The sequence below is a fragment of the Macaca fascicularis genome, chromosome X (assembly GCF_037993035.2).
Source record: "Macaca fascicularis isolate 582-1 chromosome X, T2T-MFA8v1.1".
In the NCBI taxonomy this organism is placed as follows: Eukaryota; Metazoa; Chordata; class Mammalia; order Primates; family Cercopithecidae; genus Macaca; species Macaca fascicularis.
The window spans coordinates 23,024,397-23,040,480 of NC_088395.1; the positions used below are offsets into that span (position 1 = coordinate 23,024,397).

Below are 16,084 nucleotides of genomic sequence, written 5' to 3' on the forward strand. Positions count from 1 at the left end.
GGTTAAGAATTCTACCCCCCACCGCAATCAATGATAGACTGGCTAAAGAAAATGTGGCACATATACACCACAGAATACTATGCAGCCATGAAAAAGGATGAGTTCATGTCCTGTGCAGGGACATGGATGAAGCTGGAAACCATGATTCTCAGCAAACTAACACAGGATCAGAAAACCAAACACCACATGCTCTCACTCATAAGTGAGAGTTGAACAATGAGAACACATGGACACAGGGAGGGGAACATCACACACCAGGGCCTGTCAGGGGGTGGGGGACAAGGGGAGGGACAGCATTAGGAGAAATACCTCATGTAGATGACAGGTTGACGGGTGCAGCAAACCACCATGGCACGTGTATACCTATGTAACAAACCCGCACATTCTGCACATGTATCCCAGAACTTAAAGTATAATGAAAAAAAAAATAAAATGTTTAAAAAAAGAAGAAAAGAAGAAACAATTAAAAAAAAAACATTCTGCTCCCAGCAGTAGAAAAGAATGTGGCATTTTTCTAAGTAGTATTTTAGGATTATGCTATTTAATGGCTTATGTTATTATCTGCGTGAAACCTGCAATCCCCAGGAATCTTAGAATTTCAGACATATATTTAGAAATACAGAAGCAACTGGTCCAGTATTTATTTTTTCTAATAAAGAATCTTTCTTCTAAGATCTAGGAAAGATAAACAAGTAGTCACTGCTGAGGTATTTCTAGTGTCTGACAGAACCTAATATGAGTTTTAAATATTCTAATAACAGTGTGTTTCTTACTAAAAATGTGTTTCCATGTGCTGAATCAAAATCTGCACAACCAAAACTCCCACCAGTTGGAGCCAATACCACTCTTAGAGGCAAGAAGTCTAGTCCAAGCAAATTTTTCTCTCCTTTATGTGTTAACTCATTTCATTTCCACAACTCAGCACAGTGCCTGCACATAATAGGCTATCAAAGTTATTAAATAATTTGAATGACTAAAATATTTAAAGATACCTATATATCAAGACCTCCCTAGGTCTTTTTTAGGACAATCATGCCCAATTCCCTTAATCATCTTCAAGTGATGCTTTCTAAACATATTATAATTGACTGCATTCATTTGTACAAACTCAATTTGTACATGACCATCTGAAAATGTGATAATCAGGACTGAACAAATAGCTTTAGAAATGGGTTGACAAGACAGTGCCAAAATGGGACTATTCTTTCTTTCCTTTATTTAAGGTATTGTATTTCTAGTAATGGAATCTAAGTATGTGTCAGCATGTCTGATAACCCCACTATTGGCTTAAATAGAACTTGTGCTTAATTAAAATAACCACATTTTAGCTGATTTGTTCATTCACTAACTTATTTCCCAGGCTGTTGTAGACAATGGAAGTACAGAATGAATAAGACAAGCCAAAGGCCTGCCCTGAACATGCAACATTTTTGAAAGTTTGAGATTGTTTTGAAATAAAAATGTGTTAACAGACAAAACTGACAGTGAATAAATAAGTAAATGCATAAATATTACGATGCTCAATCATAAGTGATATTAAAAAGTAAGGTAAGGAGTTTAAAAAGGGATGAGGAAGAGGCCACAATAAATTGAGGTATAAAGGAAGATCTCTCTTAGGAGATGACATTTGAACAGATACCTGACAGATACAAAGAAACAAGCAATGCAAATCTATAAGGGAGGGAGAGAGAGAGAGAGAGAGAGAGAGAGAGAGAGAGAGCTTTCTAGGCAAAATAATTACATATGGTGCACCCTACAACTGGAGTATCTGAGGAACAAGAGGCCACTGTGGCAAGCAAAGAGAGAATACACGGAGGGTGATAGGAGATGAGTGGTAGGAAAGGAATGACCACATCATGTAGGGCTTTGTATACCACAGTATAGGATTAGGATTTTATTCCAGATATTATGGAAAGCCATCGTAGGGTTTTGAGCAGGAGAGTGATGCTATCTGATTTACATTTTCAAAAAAGTTTCTCTGGTTACTCTGTGAAGAGGAAACAAGAGTGGAAGCAGGAAGACTGAATAGAAAGCTTCTGTAATAGATCCAGTGACAGAGAATGAGTATTTAGCTTAGTATTAACCCAAGGATAGAGGTTTTCTATCAATCCCTATTATATTATTAAGCTTCTAAAAATTTTAGAATGGGTTTTTAGATATAGAGAAAAGTTGCAAAGATAGTACAGAGAGGTCCCGTATATTCCACACTCTCTTTTCCCTGTTGTGAACATTTTTTACATTACTATGGTAAATCTGTCACAACTAGTGAAACAAAATTGATACGCAAATACTAATTGAAGTCCATACTTTATTCAGATTTCTTTAGTTTTTCCCTAGCATCCTTTTTTTATCCATTCCAGGATCGCACCCAGGATACCATATTATATTTAGTTGTCCTCTTTCCCTAGTCAACTCTAGATTGTGACAGTTTCTCAGACTTGCCCTGTTTTTAATCCCCTTGATTGTTTTGAGGAGTACTGGTCAGAGCTTTTGTAGGAATCCCTCATTAAAAGTTTGCTTGATGTTTTACTCATAATTAAATTGGAGCAATGGGTTTTTGGGAGGAAGACCACGAAAGTTAAATGCTATTTTCATTCTATCATATCAAGAGTGCATGTCATCAATATGACTTATCACTGGGGATGAGGTAGTATCTGGCAGGCTTGTCCCTGCTCTTCCTACTTCATTCATGGGAAGCAAGTCACGATGTGCAACCCACACTTAAGGGGTGGGGATTTATGCCCTACTTCCTTGCTCGGGAAGTATCTATGTAAATCATTTGAAATTCTTCTACATGAGAGATCTGTCTCTTCTTCTTTATTTCTTTCTTTATTTATTTATTCAATCACGTATTTATATCCGTTTGAGCTCATGGGTATTTATTTTTTACTTTTAGTTACAATCTAGTATTATGTTATTTATTATTTTGCTCAAATCACTTCAGCTTTAGCCATTGAGAGCTCTTTTAGTTGGCCTGTGTCCTTTTGACATGTTTCTATCATTCATGTTGTTGTTATTGTTGTCACTTGTTGGCATGTTATGGGATTTTTTAAAGCACTTCTTGTTTCTGGCACTATGAAATGATACAGACTCATTCTTTATATTCCCTGATCCAGCCCTAGAACCAGCCACTTCTCCAGGGAGCCCTGGTTCCTTTCAATAGAGAACAGTATTTGAAACCAAGAGCTGGCCATTAGCTGTGTTCATTTCCACCAAGGTGTTATATCTTCTAGACCCTCTCAGCTAACAGAGAAAGGAAACGTTTGTATAGTAACCTGTGCATATACACGTATCTATAAATATTTCTAAATGTATCAAACTATATCTATGTGTGAGTTCATACTGATTTCTCCAAATCTAATCCTTTAACACATAGTTAATTTTAGCTTTCACCACTTGCTTGTCTGTAACCTCCCACTCCAACAGTAAGAAACCTGGCTCTCAACATCTGCCATTCATTTACTTAATAATTCAATTCCAGTATACATGTCTAGCAGTATCAAAATTGATTATCTGTACCCCCCCATGGCAAACAACTTTATCAACTAAAGTACAATGCTTCCATACAGTTTCTTTTGCCCTTTGTTTTACAATCTCCAGTCATTTCTAAAGTTATTTAGGCACACACCTTTTCCCATATTCCCATCAGTGAAGCTATTTCCTATATTTGTGATATAGTTGGATTCTTTTGTCATGGTCTGCATTCCATCCTGGGTACCTGGACGTCTTAAATTATTTTCTAAATAACCCCTAAACAGGGCTTATTTTGCATTCCATAATGCAAATGATGTTAAACATCTTTTCATGTGCCTATTTGCCACCTTCTTATTTGCTATCTTCTTCGATGAAGTGTCTGCTCAGATCATTTCCTCATTTTTTAATTGGTGCTGTTTGTTTTCTTATTATTGCATTTTAAGAGTTCTTTATATTTTTTAGATATAAGTCCTTTATCTGGTATGTTATTTGCAAATATTTTCTCCCAGTTGCTGATTTGTCTTTTCACTCTCTTAACAGTGTTTTTGGTAGAGCAAACGTTTTTAATTTTAGTAAAGCCTGACTTGGCAGTTTTTTTCTTTCATGAACCGTGCTTTTGGTGTATCTAGAAATGTTTCACCAAATAGAAGTTCACATAGATTTTCTCCTATGTTTTCTTTTAGAAACATTATAGTTTTGCATTTTACATTTAAGTCTGTGATACATTTTGAGTTAATTTTTGTGTGAAGTGTAAGATTTGAGTCTGGGTTCATTTTTATTTTTTGCATATTGATGTTCAATGGTTCCAGCACCATTCATTTAAAACACTATCCTTACTTCCATAAATTGCCTTTGCACCTTTGTCAAAATTCAGTTGACTGTATCTTCTATTGTATCTTGTTAATTTTGATCTATCCTTCCATTCTGTCAAAATAGTTTTCTGTCTTCATTTTGTCAGTCAGTATATCTTCTATCCCAGAGTCAACAATAATTTAATAGGTATGTTCTCCAACAAATAATTAAGCAGCATGTTGAATAGTTTAATACTATGCACAGAGCTCTGACACATTCTACTAGGAATTTCCTCCAGATCGATGTTTATTCCAGAATTGGGTTTTTTTTTTTTTTTACTTTTCTGCTGTTTCTTGGTTTTTTGTTGTTGTTGTTGTTGTTGTTTGTTTTTTGGGATGGAGTTTTGCTCTGTCGCCCAGACCAGAGCGCAGTGACATGATCTCAACTCACTGCAACCTCCACCTTCCAGTTTCAAGTGATTCTCCTGCCTCAGCCTCCCAAGTATCTGGGATTTCAGGCACCCACAACCACACCTGGCTAATTTTTGTATTTTTAGTAGAGACAGCGTTTCGCCATGTTGACCAGGCTGGTCTCGAACTCCTGACCGCATGATCCGCCTGCCTCAGCCTCCCAAAGTGCTGGGATTACAGGCATAAGCTGCACCATGCCTGGCCTCTGCTGTTTTTTATAGTTATTCAAAATACACAAACAGTGATGGTATACATCCAATATGCAGGATCTGACAGTTTCTAAAATCAGAAAGTACTCTGGAATTATCTTCTCTTATAGCTGAGGTTGCAGTTGCTCTTGCCAATGGAGTCTATTTTACCCTTTCCAATTTGCAAAGCTATGTAGCTCTCTTTTCTCCACATCGTGGGTTATCATCCTGTCACCTTCCTGCACTCCTTCCTCATTCATGTTGCATAGAAGATAACTTACATTTCTAGATTTTATCTTCATTAACACTATCCTTTTGGGACAGATCACTCTTATGAATGTGACCTTGTTCTTGGATTCTAATTTTTACCTTTTAGAAGATATCTTTTTAAATGTGAACTCATCAGACTAAAGACACATGACAATTAAATTAATTGCATGACTCTGAACTGGATACTTCTGCTATAGAGATATCCTTGGGACAATTGGTGAAATATGAGTGGGATCTAAGAATTAAATGATAGTACTGTGTTAGTGTGAATTTCATCATTTGGGTGTTTTTATAGTCTATATGTAGAATAATATCTTTGTTTTTAGGAAACAAAGTGTTCAGGGATGATGGGGCATCATATTGGCAATTTACTCAAAATATTCACAAAAAATATTCTTTGCACTGAACTTGCAACTTGTCTAAAATTTTGAGTTTTTGAAATTAAAATATCTTAATGAATACAATTTTTAAATTCCACTCATCAGACAAAATTTAAGGATATCCACATTAGCTTTTTAAAATGCCCCCTCCCCCTTCCGCTCCCAGAAAGAATTATTCACAATCATGAAATTGGAAATTCACTTCCAGAGTCTCCCATCCCCTTCTATCCATATTGCCTTTTCAGCTTTGTATATAAGTTATATGTGTGGTTGTTTCCTTTGATTTTTGGAAATCTTTCCTTGTCTAATCATGTCAACGAATTTTCAGATGCCATGGTAATTCCTATTCTCTCAAATTCCCTGTACCTTCAATAATCATCAGTAGGTAAAATTAAGTCCAGCACAGTAGCTCCCCCATGGCTTCCCCACCTACTAGGAAAAAAAAAAAAAAAAACAACAAGACAGGTGGTAACACATTTTTCAGATGGTCTGAGCTTTGTATTCTTCCCTTTATCCTTACTCTTTACTGCGTTTTCCTCCCTCCTGACTGGGGCTTTTATATAGGTATATATTTCTAATTTAAAAGAATCAAGCCAACATGTCACCAAAATTTTTACAGATCACATGATTTAGGAACTCCAAATACAGAGATTTACTTGAGTCAGAGAAGGTGTTATGAACCAGCCTGCTTAATCCTAGCAGATCTTTGAATCAAAGGACTTCTTGGGATATTTTTGAGCAGGAGATTTTCTAAAACTTCTTACTTACCCTGAGTAAATATTCTCGGTAAGGACAACGGTTAGGATGACAATATTTCCCCATTCTTTCTTGGCTGTCTCTGAAGAAATAGCCACTTCCTATTAGGCCTATGGAAGTAGAAATAGAGCCATAATTGGCCTTAGGTTTCTCTCTCTCTCTCTCTCTTTCTTCTTATCTATTTCTATCACTTTCTCCATCCCTCTCTCCCATCTTCCCTAACATTTCTTACTATTTATGTTTTCCTCAGAGTTCAAGAACTAAGGTGGGGCTCTTGCAATTACATTTAAGAATGTAATCTTTGCTATGTTTTGTGGGTTTTTTTGAAAACACACACACACACAACATTGCAATTCCCATGTAGCTTCTGCTTTGAGTTTATTTTATGTCATAGAAGAATTATTTTAATATGTGTACTAAGAAGGAAAAACAAGTTCGAAACACTGAAAATAAAAATACACAAAAGGGTTTTGACACTGGGCATTACACAATGGTCCTGATTTCATAAAACTTAAGAGTTGAACATGGGAATTACATGGTCATTCTTCCAGAAAGTGAAATCCCATTATATCAGGCCTGTATATAATGATTGTTTCACAATAATAATGTGAGGTATTAATCAAATTGGAAAGCCCTGGCCAATGGCCTATAAAGCAATTTCCCCCTCATTTAACATCATCCAACTTCAAAATGCATTTGTATTTACTTCAGAGCCTTAGGAAAAAACCTACTTGTGGTTTCCTTTTATCCCTAAGGTATGCTGTGTTGATACTTTTTCCATATACATAAAGCACGGAACTAAGCAACCACGTTTACAAGACAATAAAGAGAAACAAATTGATAACAGTCACTTAAAAGAATCTTTTTTTTTTTTAATACTTTAAGTTCTAGGGTACATGTGCATAACGTGCAGGTTTGTTACATATGTATACTTGTGCCATGTTGCTGTGCTGCACCCATCTACTCGTCAGCACCTATCAACTCGTCATTTACATCAGGTAAATCTTAACCACAATATGTTAACATTTGAAAGAGTGCCAGAGGGGAATAAGATAATTCAAAAATAGTGAAGGAATAAGCTAAAAATAACCACTGTATAAAAATATGCCTTGACTCAATATCAGTTAATAGACGACTACCCTTTTGATCCAAGCTGGAGAAAATTGCTTCTTAGGTATTTGTTACGAAATAGGAAAATCCTATTGCATCTTTCAACCAATCTCTATTTCCTGAAAGCCTGACTTTCAAAATAGTTCTGATTGTCTCTCATGCCACTTTCCAGAAGGTGACAAATGTTAACCCTTTACGTGCAATCACATGATTTTTGAATATGAGGGAGCAATCTGGCTGAGCCAGAATTCCAGATGTAAATTTAGGTTCTCTTCACAAAGGCTAAGGAGTTTATGATTTCCCTGGGTTTAAATTGGAAAGATGTACTGTCATGTCCAACAGAAACTGCTAGCTGACAGCCATATCCATTTTTTCATCCTAGATGCCCAGCTAAATTATATTTCTCAGCTGTCCTTGCAGGTAGGTGTGGCCATAGACTGATTTTTATCCAATAAAATATGAGCAGAAGAGATACATGCCACTTCCAAGCTTGGCCCATAAAAGACCTCCCACATGTGATCCTCCATGGCCTGTTCCCTTTCCTGTGTGGTCTTGAAAGCTAAGCATGGAAGATGATGGAGCCACAGATGAAAGGAGCCCAGGTATCCCAAGCAGCACAAACAGTAAAACTGCCTGCTACTGGGGAGCACTATGAGTTAGAAACACATTTTTATTGTGTTAAGAAACTGAAAGTTGGAGCTTTCTCTTCCAGCAGCTGGCATCACCTTAACTAATACACTACAGTTGTCATCATTATTTGCAGAGGACCAAAGGCAGAGGCATCTCCCATTACAGATTTGTCACAATCACAATCTTTCCCAAGGTAGAAATTGCCTAAGAGTCACATCATTAGGCAATGCCAGAGCAAGAGAAAGTTTTTCTTGGGCTGGCATCAAAGGAGTTAAGTGGAACTCTGCACCAAGGAAGGGGTCTCAACATGGGTAACTTGCCCTTCAGACAAGCCAGCAGGTCCATGCACCCAGGAGAGAATAAATGCTATACTAACTTCCCAAATGAATGTATAATGTATGAATGTGTATAACTAAGATAATATATTTACTAGAAAGCAAATTTTACATATATATATTAATATATATATATACTTCTCTGTTTCTACATCTCTCTTTCCATGTATATATATTCTTTACAATCTCTTCATTACTTCCTCTCACATGGTATAAAACTTTCATTTACTCATTCTGCAAAATACTCATTAAGCAATTAGGAACTGGAAAATATTTCATCAGAAGTGACACATGAACCATTGCTTTCAGTTGTTGAATCAATTTACTGAGAAAAAAAAAAATGAGCACTGCAACATTCTTATGCATGAATCCCAGGCAAAAACTACATTTTATAAAGCAAACCAAATTTTTGATATTCTGGCTCAGTGACAGTCAAATATTTCTTTGTTTTTGAATGAGAAAAGTTAGTGACTATATTCACAATCCACATATAATATCTAATACCTACAACTGGAAACAGAAGTTCTTTATTTCTGGTAGGAGTGGATATCTGGGCCAAACATGACTTGAACGATCCAAGAATATTAATATTTTTCAGGTGAGCACTAAGTGCTATAGGAAAAACAAACACAAATCTGAGAGAGTTCCTGCCTTCAAAAGTCTACTATCTGACAGGGGCAAGAAAATAGCACAAGCTTCAGGCAAGATTTACCCACACAGGAAGCTTTAGGAAGAGATGTAATCTAACCTGGACTTTGAACTATGGGTCTAAGTTGACACAGCAAAATGAGTGTCCGGAGCTGCGTGGCCCGGCCATAGTGATTATAACTGACGACTGACGCCTGAGCTCTATACATTTCCACTTTATGCCTCCTCCCTAGATTTACTTTCTTCCCTGTTCTGCTGTCTCATACGCCAGTACAAAATGGCGCTCTTCCTGTTTCTTCATCACCCATTTTCCCGCGCCTGGGAAAATGATCAACTTACAGCGCAGGCACCATCCCGCGCCCGGGAAAATTACCAACCGACGGCGCAGGCGTAACATGACGTCCGACCGAAGAAACCGAGGCCTACCTGGCCACGCCCACCGCAGGGCCACCATCATCGCCCTGGCCCAACCTCCGCCCCTGCCGGTCTATATAAGGCATTAGACTGCCACCAATAAACGAGACTTGATCAGGATACTGTCTTGTCTCCATTTCTCGTGTCTCTTGTCCCCCCGAGTTCCCACTCCCTCTTCTAGGGCCTACAATGATGATCCCGCGGGACGGGACAAATGAGGACAATATTTCAAGAGGACAATGAAGTCTCATGAGACCAAACTGGTTGATTTGTACAGAAAATGGTGCTGTCCTTGTTTTTGTACAAGAGCATCCTGTTAGAGAAGTCCATATTTGTTCCCTCCTCTGTGGATGCATGACACTTGGTTCTTGCCTCCATGAACTTGTCTTATTGCACTACATTGACATCATCTGTTTTCCCCTCCCACCTGACTGTGAGCTCCCCAAAGGCAAGGACCATGTCTAGATCATGCTTACATTTATCTCCAGCATTTATCTCAGTGCCTAGAAAGAGCAGAGGCCCAGTAAATGCTATCGGCAAGAACAGATGGATGAAAGAATGAATGACAAATATTTGCAGCCAGCCAGACATTCCCCTCCCTCATCAATCACAGCACTACAAGGCACCAAGTAAACACAAAAATATCCTTCAGGATGGTCCAACCCTGGCATTAAGATAGTGCTACAATGCCAGCACATTCTTCAATTCAAAGAGAACTGATTCCGCTAAATAGTTCAACTTACGTGCCTTCTAACATGTACTAAGTATTCCCAGATTTTCTTACTGAGATGTCTGTATATATGCCTTGGAAGCAAATCAGAATTGTTGACAATAATATCATAATTTCATCCATTATTACTCTCTTGCTCTAATCACACTATTATTTTTTACATCAAACTTCTGAGAACTATGTACTTAATGTAGACAATTTATCTTATGAACTATCTGCAGATAATAGAACCAGTTCAGTAATAGGTTCTAAAGAAATTACACAGTACGATTTTAGTAATCAGTGCATTTGTTATCAGAATTTGTCATAGTTGCTCCAGCTAAATTACCTTTCACACGTGGTACTTCATATGTGGAGATGATCACCAGGGATGATTTTGGAGGACTCATTAGAACTCTTAAGTAGTTATCATGGTATCAAAACTGTCCCTGCAAAAGGAAAATTCTGCCATTTGTCTCATATTCAAAAATAGAGTTTCAAGATACAAACAGGGCTTTTAGTCCTAGCTACATTGGGGAGGAAAAAAAATACTCAACTTTAATTATTTAATCAAATCAATAGTTCAGATTTCTTCCAAATGTGAAGCAAAGGAAAATACAGATTTAAGCTGGGTTATTGGGAACATAGCATTTTGCAACATGTTTAAAGTTTTCCGATTTGCTCTATATTTGTTTCTTAATTGAATAGTTGGCCTCCAGAGCAACACCGAAAGATTTAAGTAATGCTTTTTTCCAGGTTAAAAAAAAACTCTGTGGATATATTAAAAGAAATAGCCTTGTTTCCCTAGAGCTAGCTTGTAAAAATGCATTTTTATGAACTCAATTGACTTTAAAAAATCTTATGAACATTATATTTTATTTCTCCAATTTCAAAGTTACGTCTCATATTATATATATATAAACCACTTTTACTAGTTTTAACTAATGTAATGTTTTTATAATTTTTGATATTCTTTTTTAGTTCGAATAATTAACAAACACATTTCCATGAATCAACACTATCTACATGCTTGTCATTTTAATATTTGCATATCATTTTTTGTGTTGATGTACCATAGATTATTTTGTCCTTCTCAAACTAGTGGGTATTTTTATCCAACAGGTATGTTGGGCACATATTGAGCACCCCCTATCCTGTTCTGCTCCTCTCCTTTTTGTGTTCGTTGTATTCCATTTTGAATGGCAAAAGGTATTTAATGTCATACATTTAATTCGATCTGTAATCAAAATCTCCATTTCTTCAATAATCAGAAATGCGTCTCCACTCTGAGTAGCATGGAAAAATATAATACGGCATTTTAAACCATTTTATGTTCCTTTATATTAACTCTTCATTACAACCGAAATTCATCGCAGTATATTGTTTGAGGTTTGGCTTGAGTTTACATTAATAAGTCTCTAAACTGCCTTCCGGTTTTCCCAACCAGATATGTTAAATTTGTCTTCCTTCTGCCATAATTCACTAGCTTCCAGTTTTTCACATATATAATTATTATAAGTTGTGAATGTACATAAATAATATGGTTTACATATGGTTTATTAAGCATGTCACATAATCTCATATAATATCAATAGCTCTTTGTGTAAGGCAGAAATACTCCTTTTTCCAAATGAAGAAACAAATGATTCAGAGAAATGAAATAAAATACCCAAAGTTATGCCATCAATGCATGACACAGCCATGATCAGAGTCATGATTCTTGTCCCAATTCAAAGCCTTTTCATTTCCTCACCCACTCCATTGTTTTTCACGTCATTTCTTCGTTTTAAATGCAATCTGTGCAGTCTGGGCGGAGTGGCTCATGCCTGTAATCCCAGCACTTTGGGAGGCCGGGTTGGGTGGATCACCTGAGGTCAGGAGTTTAAGACCAGCCTAACCAACATGGAGAAACCCCGTCTCTACTAATAATACAAAATTAGCCAGGCATGGTGGCACATACCTGTAATCCCAGCTACTCGGGAGACTGAGGCAGGAGAATCACTTGAACCCGGGAGGCGGAGGTTGCAGCGAGTCGAGATTGCACCATTGTACTCCAGCCTGTGTAACAAGAGCGAAACTCTGTATCAAAAAAAAAAAAAAAAAAAAATGCAACCTGTGAATATTTGATTTCCAGTTTAAATTAATAATAGATGTTTTGTATGGCTTTTGGCATATACTAAAATAGTTATGTGATATTTTACATTTTAGTATGTGATAAACTACAAAGGTAAACCATAAATAATGCCTAGGTTCATTAATGTATTCATTCAACAAACTTTTGCTGAGCTCTTCTGTCAGCACTGGTGGAGATGCACTGGTGAAGCAAGCAGATGAAGTCTTTGCTCTTATCAAGCTCAATTTTCACTGAAATTACAGTCAAAATGGAAAATGATTCTAATGTAATAACATTATGTATGCCAACATTGTATTTCAGAATTCTGGATCCACGGTAGGGAATAAAAGGGTTAACAGTGGGTCTGTAATTTGATGCCTTTCACCTCAGGGATATTTTAATTGGTTTTGATCTCAACCAGACCTCCTTATTAAAACACTGATAGAATTTACTAGCTAGAAGATAAACTCCTCCAGATCTTATCTAAGGAGTTCTTTTCTCATGGTATACTTGATCTGTTTGGATTGTTTCTTCTAAATAACTAGTTTATATATTAATGAGCTGACTGAAGAATGCAACCTAGGCCTTCTGGCTATATGGCTAGCAAAATACAGAAACAACAGGCCCCAAAACTAAGTTAATTTCTTGGGCTAACTTTTACCACTCAGAGTTGTCCTTGTTATTCCACACCAACATATACTGACATGGAAAGGGGATTAGGAAGCTGCAGCTCATGGACCTGGAGCATTTCAATATCAATGTGCTATTCACTGAGGTTTCTTTTGGGTATCCTTTGCTAATCATTGGCAAATCATAGTTCTGGGTAAGATCTCTGTCTTGTATAAATACGATTGACAATTCATCTCTGTATGTAGTCATAACAAAAATGTGCCATCCCAGGTTTTTCCCAACTCCTGTCAGTAGATAATAGCCCCGTCTGCTTTCTAACCAAGAGGACAGTAACAATTCAGTTCAACAAACACATATTAAGTATCTGAGAATATATCAGGCACTGAGAATACAAAGACAAATCAATTATGTTTCTGGCCTCAATTCAATTATAGACCACTGAGTCAAGAGACTCAGACCCTTGAATGCTGGAGAATGAAATTTGTCTTGCTGTTATGAGTTAGGTAAGACGTGTGCCTAAAATGAATGCTTGTGGTCAACACACTCACCAAACTGCAATTTCCCTCAAAATCCCAATCCCACCACCACCAATGTGTTCACCATTCCTATTTCTGGCATAATTTCTGTTTAATCCTTTTCCTTAATGAAACAGGAGTCTTGCTGGAGGTATTTACAGGCATTGCAGAAGCTGTCAGTCCCTGGGAGTCCTCCTAGGTGAATTCCTACATAAACAGCATCCTGTGTTTCCTGCCTGCAGGCATTCTTTGGTTGTAGACACCTGCTGGGCCGGCTCTGAGAGGACCCCCCAACTCCTGGTCTGAGCCCAGCTGACCACAGGCTTTCTATTTTATTCACTTTCCCCTTTTTCCCTCTCTTATTTCCCCAGTCTCTCACCATACTTCTTCAGATCGCCTCACAAATAAACTATCTACACATGTATCCTTATCTCTGGGTCTAATTTGGGAGAATCCAAAGTAAGACAATAGGAATTTTTGGAACTTTCTTGGCTGTGTGCAGTCACTTCTCCCCAGGATTGGGTCCCATCCCAATCCCCTTAGCCAATATCCAGAGATCTGGTAAAGTCGAGAGAAACAAACCAACCATAATATTCCCCTTGTTCTCGACAGATTGGCTAATTTGGGTGTCTCTAGTAAACTAATTTGCCACAGCTTCTTTAGGCAGTGCACGTTAGACTAATGTTTAACAGATCAGACCATTTCTAAAGCCAGATGACGTCTTATAGCCCTGATACCACTATGTAAGTTTCTCTCACTACTCACCACAATAAGCTGCAGCCCTATATAACATAATATTTTCAGCAATGTATTGTTTATACCTGTCCACCGTTTGTCTCCTTCATTACATAATAATACTTTCAAGGATGCAGGCCATTTTGTATTCAGTGCCTGACACAAAGAAGCTTTCAAAAAATAGTCCACATATAAATGAATAAATAGCCAATATCCCACTAAACATCTCCAAACACAGTGTCCAACAAGCTTTTCAATCTCAGCATATTAACAACCGAATTCATCATCTTCTCTTCCTTAAGCTTTCCCCTCTTTTGTTTGACTTCATACTTCAGTGAATAGGTATTTTCATTGTTTTTATCTCATTGTTTTATGCTGAAAGTTTCTGTAACATGAAAATTATGTATTCCTTAATGATTTGGTAGAAATTTCACACAAACTCTATGTATCTGGTAGCTATTTTAAGGATAGATCTTTAACAAATTCTTCATTTTTTTTCCTATGGATATTAGTTGTAGTGCATTACATAGTACGCAATTTTTATATTTTTATTTGTGATTTTACTTATTTTTTAATTGAGCCACTGATGTATACATTTTGTCAATTTTGGTCATGAATTATGTACTAGTTCTCAATCTCTTCATAGTTTTCTATTTTATGTATGTATTTCAGTGTACTTTGTCCCTTTCCTTCTTCTTTTACTTTTTATTTTTTCAGTATTTTATGTTATTTTTCTGTTTTCTGTGTTCTGAATTCATTGTTTTTGTATTTCTTATTCTTATTTTTATATTTCTTACTTTATTACTATGTATATTCAGAGAGAAAGGAATTTAACTGCACTTTCTGATACACATTAATTTTGATGTTACATTTACATTTTTTATTGCTATTATTGTACTGGATTTCCCTCCTGATCCAGAAATTATTTGGAGAGTGCTCCATTTCCATGTGGATGTCCTGTGTTACAGCTTTTAACATTTCTACTGATCTTAAAATGTAGTACTGGTTTGGTGCAAAAATAATTGCAGTTTTTGCCATTGAAAGGAATGACAACAACCGCAATTACTTTTGTTATCTTAGTGTCTCTGTGTCCACATATGTGATTATTTTCTTTCCTTTTCTCTTTTTTTTATTTATTTATTTTTTTTTTTTTGAGACTGAGTTTCGCTCTTGTTGCCCAGGCTGGAGTGCAATGGCACAATCTCGGCTCACTGCAACCTCTGCCTCCCGAGTAGCTAGGATTACAGGCGCCCGTCACCATGCCCAGCTAATTTTTTGTATTTTTAGTAGAGATGAGGTTTCACTATGTTGGCCAGGCTGGTCTCAAACTCCTGACCTCAGGCAATCCACCTGCCTCTGGCTCCCAAAGTGCTGGGATTACAGGCGTGAGCCACCGTGCCTGGCCACTGTGATTATTTTCTATTTTAAAATCTACATAGACTTAACAATAAAATATATTATTCTACTCTAAAATAAAATTTTCTTTTTCTTTTTGCATGGTTAAATAATGTAATTTCTACTTCAAGTCTTTGTTTTCTATATTTTTTTCTGAGAATAAACATAGAGCCCAATTATGGGGAAGGGTTCCTGGGAACCAAGATTAGAGGAATAACACAATACTGAGGTAGATTTGTGGGTGTAATATCAAGTGACAGGAAAGTGGATAAAAAATATGAATGTCAAAGAGGAAAGTGACATGCAAGCAGAGTAAACATCTCTAATGACACTCAGAAATCTGTCCATGTTTTTTATTTTGTTTTGTTTCTTAAATGTCTGTGGTACTATAGTTGTTACACATGAATTCAACATTCTGGTTTGGGTTGTTTATCTTTTATTGTGATAATCAATTTGCTTGTAAAATTTACTTTCTCCAGTACTGAAATAACAACTCTTAGCCTCATATTCTACATTGACG

General features: G+C 36.7%; 1 long non-coding RNA gene across 1 annotated transcript in view; it reads right to left on the reverse strand.

Annotated features, from left to right (window-relative positions):
• The window catches only part of LOC107128471 (uncharacterized), a 78,983-nt gene extending 72,475 nt beyond the window's left edge, over positions 1 to 6,508 (reverse strand). Inside the window, exon 1 of the long non-coding RNA XR_012429889.1 lies at positions 6,343 to 6,508. This is a non-coding gene — a long non-coding RNA (uncharacterized lncRNA). The remainder of the gene's footprint in view (positions 1 to 6,342) is intronic.
• Positions 6,509 to 16,084: the final 9,576 nt, after the last annotated feature.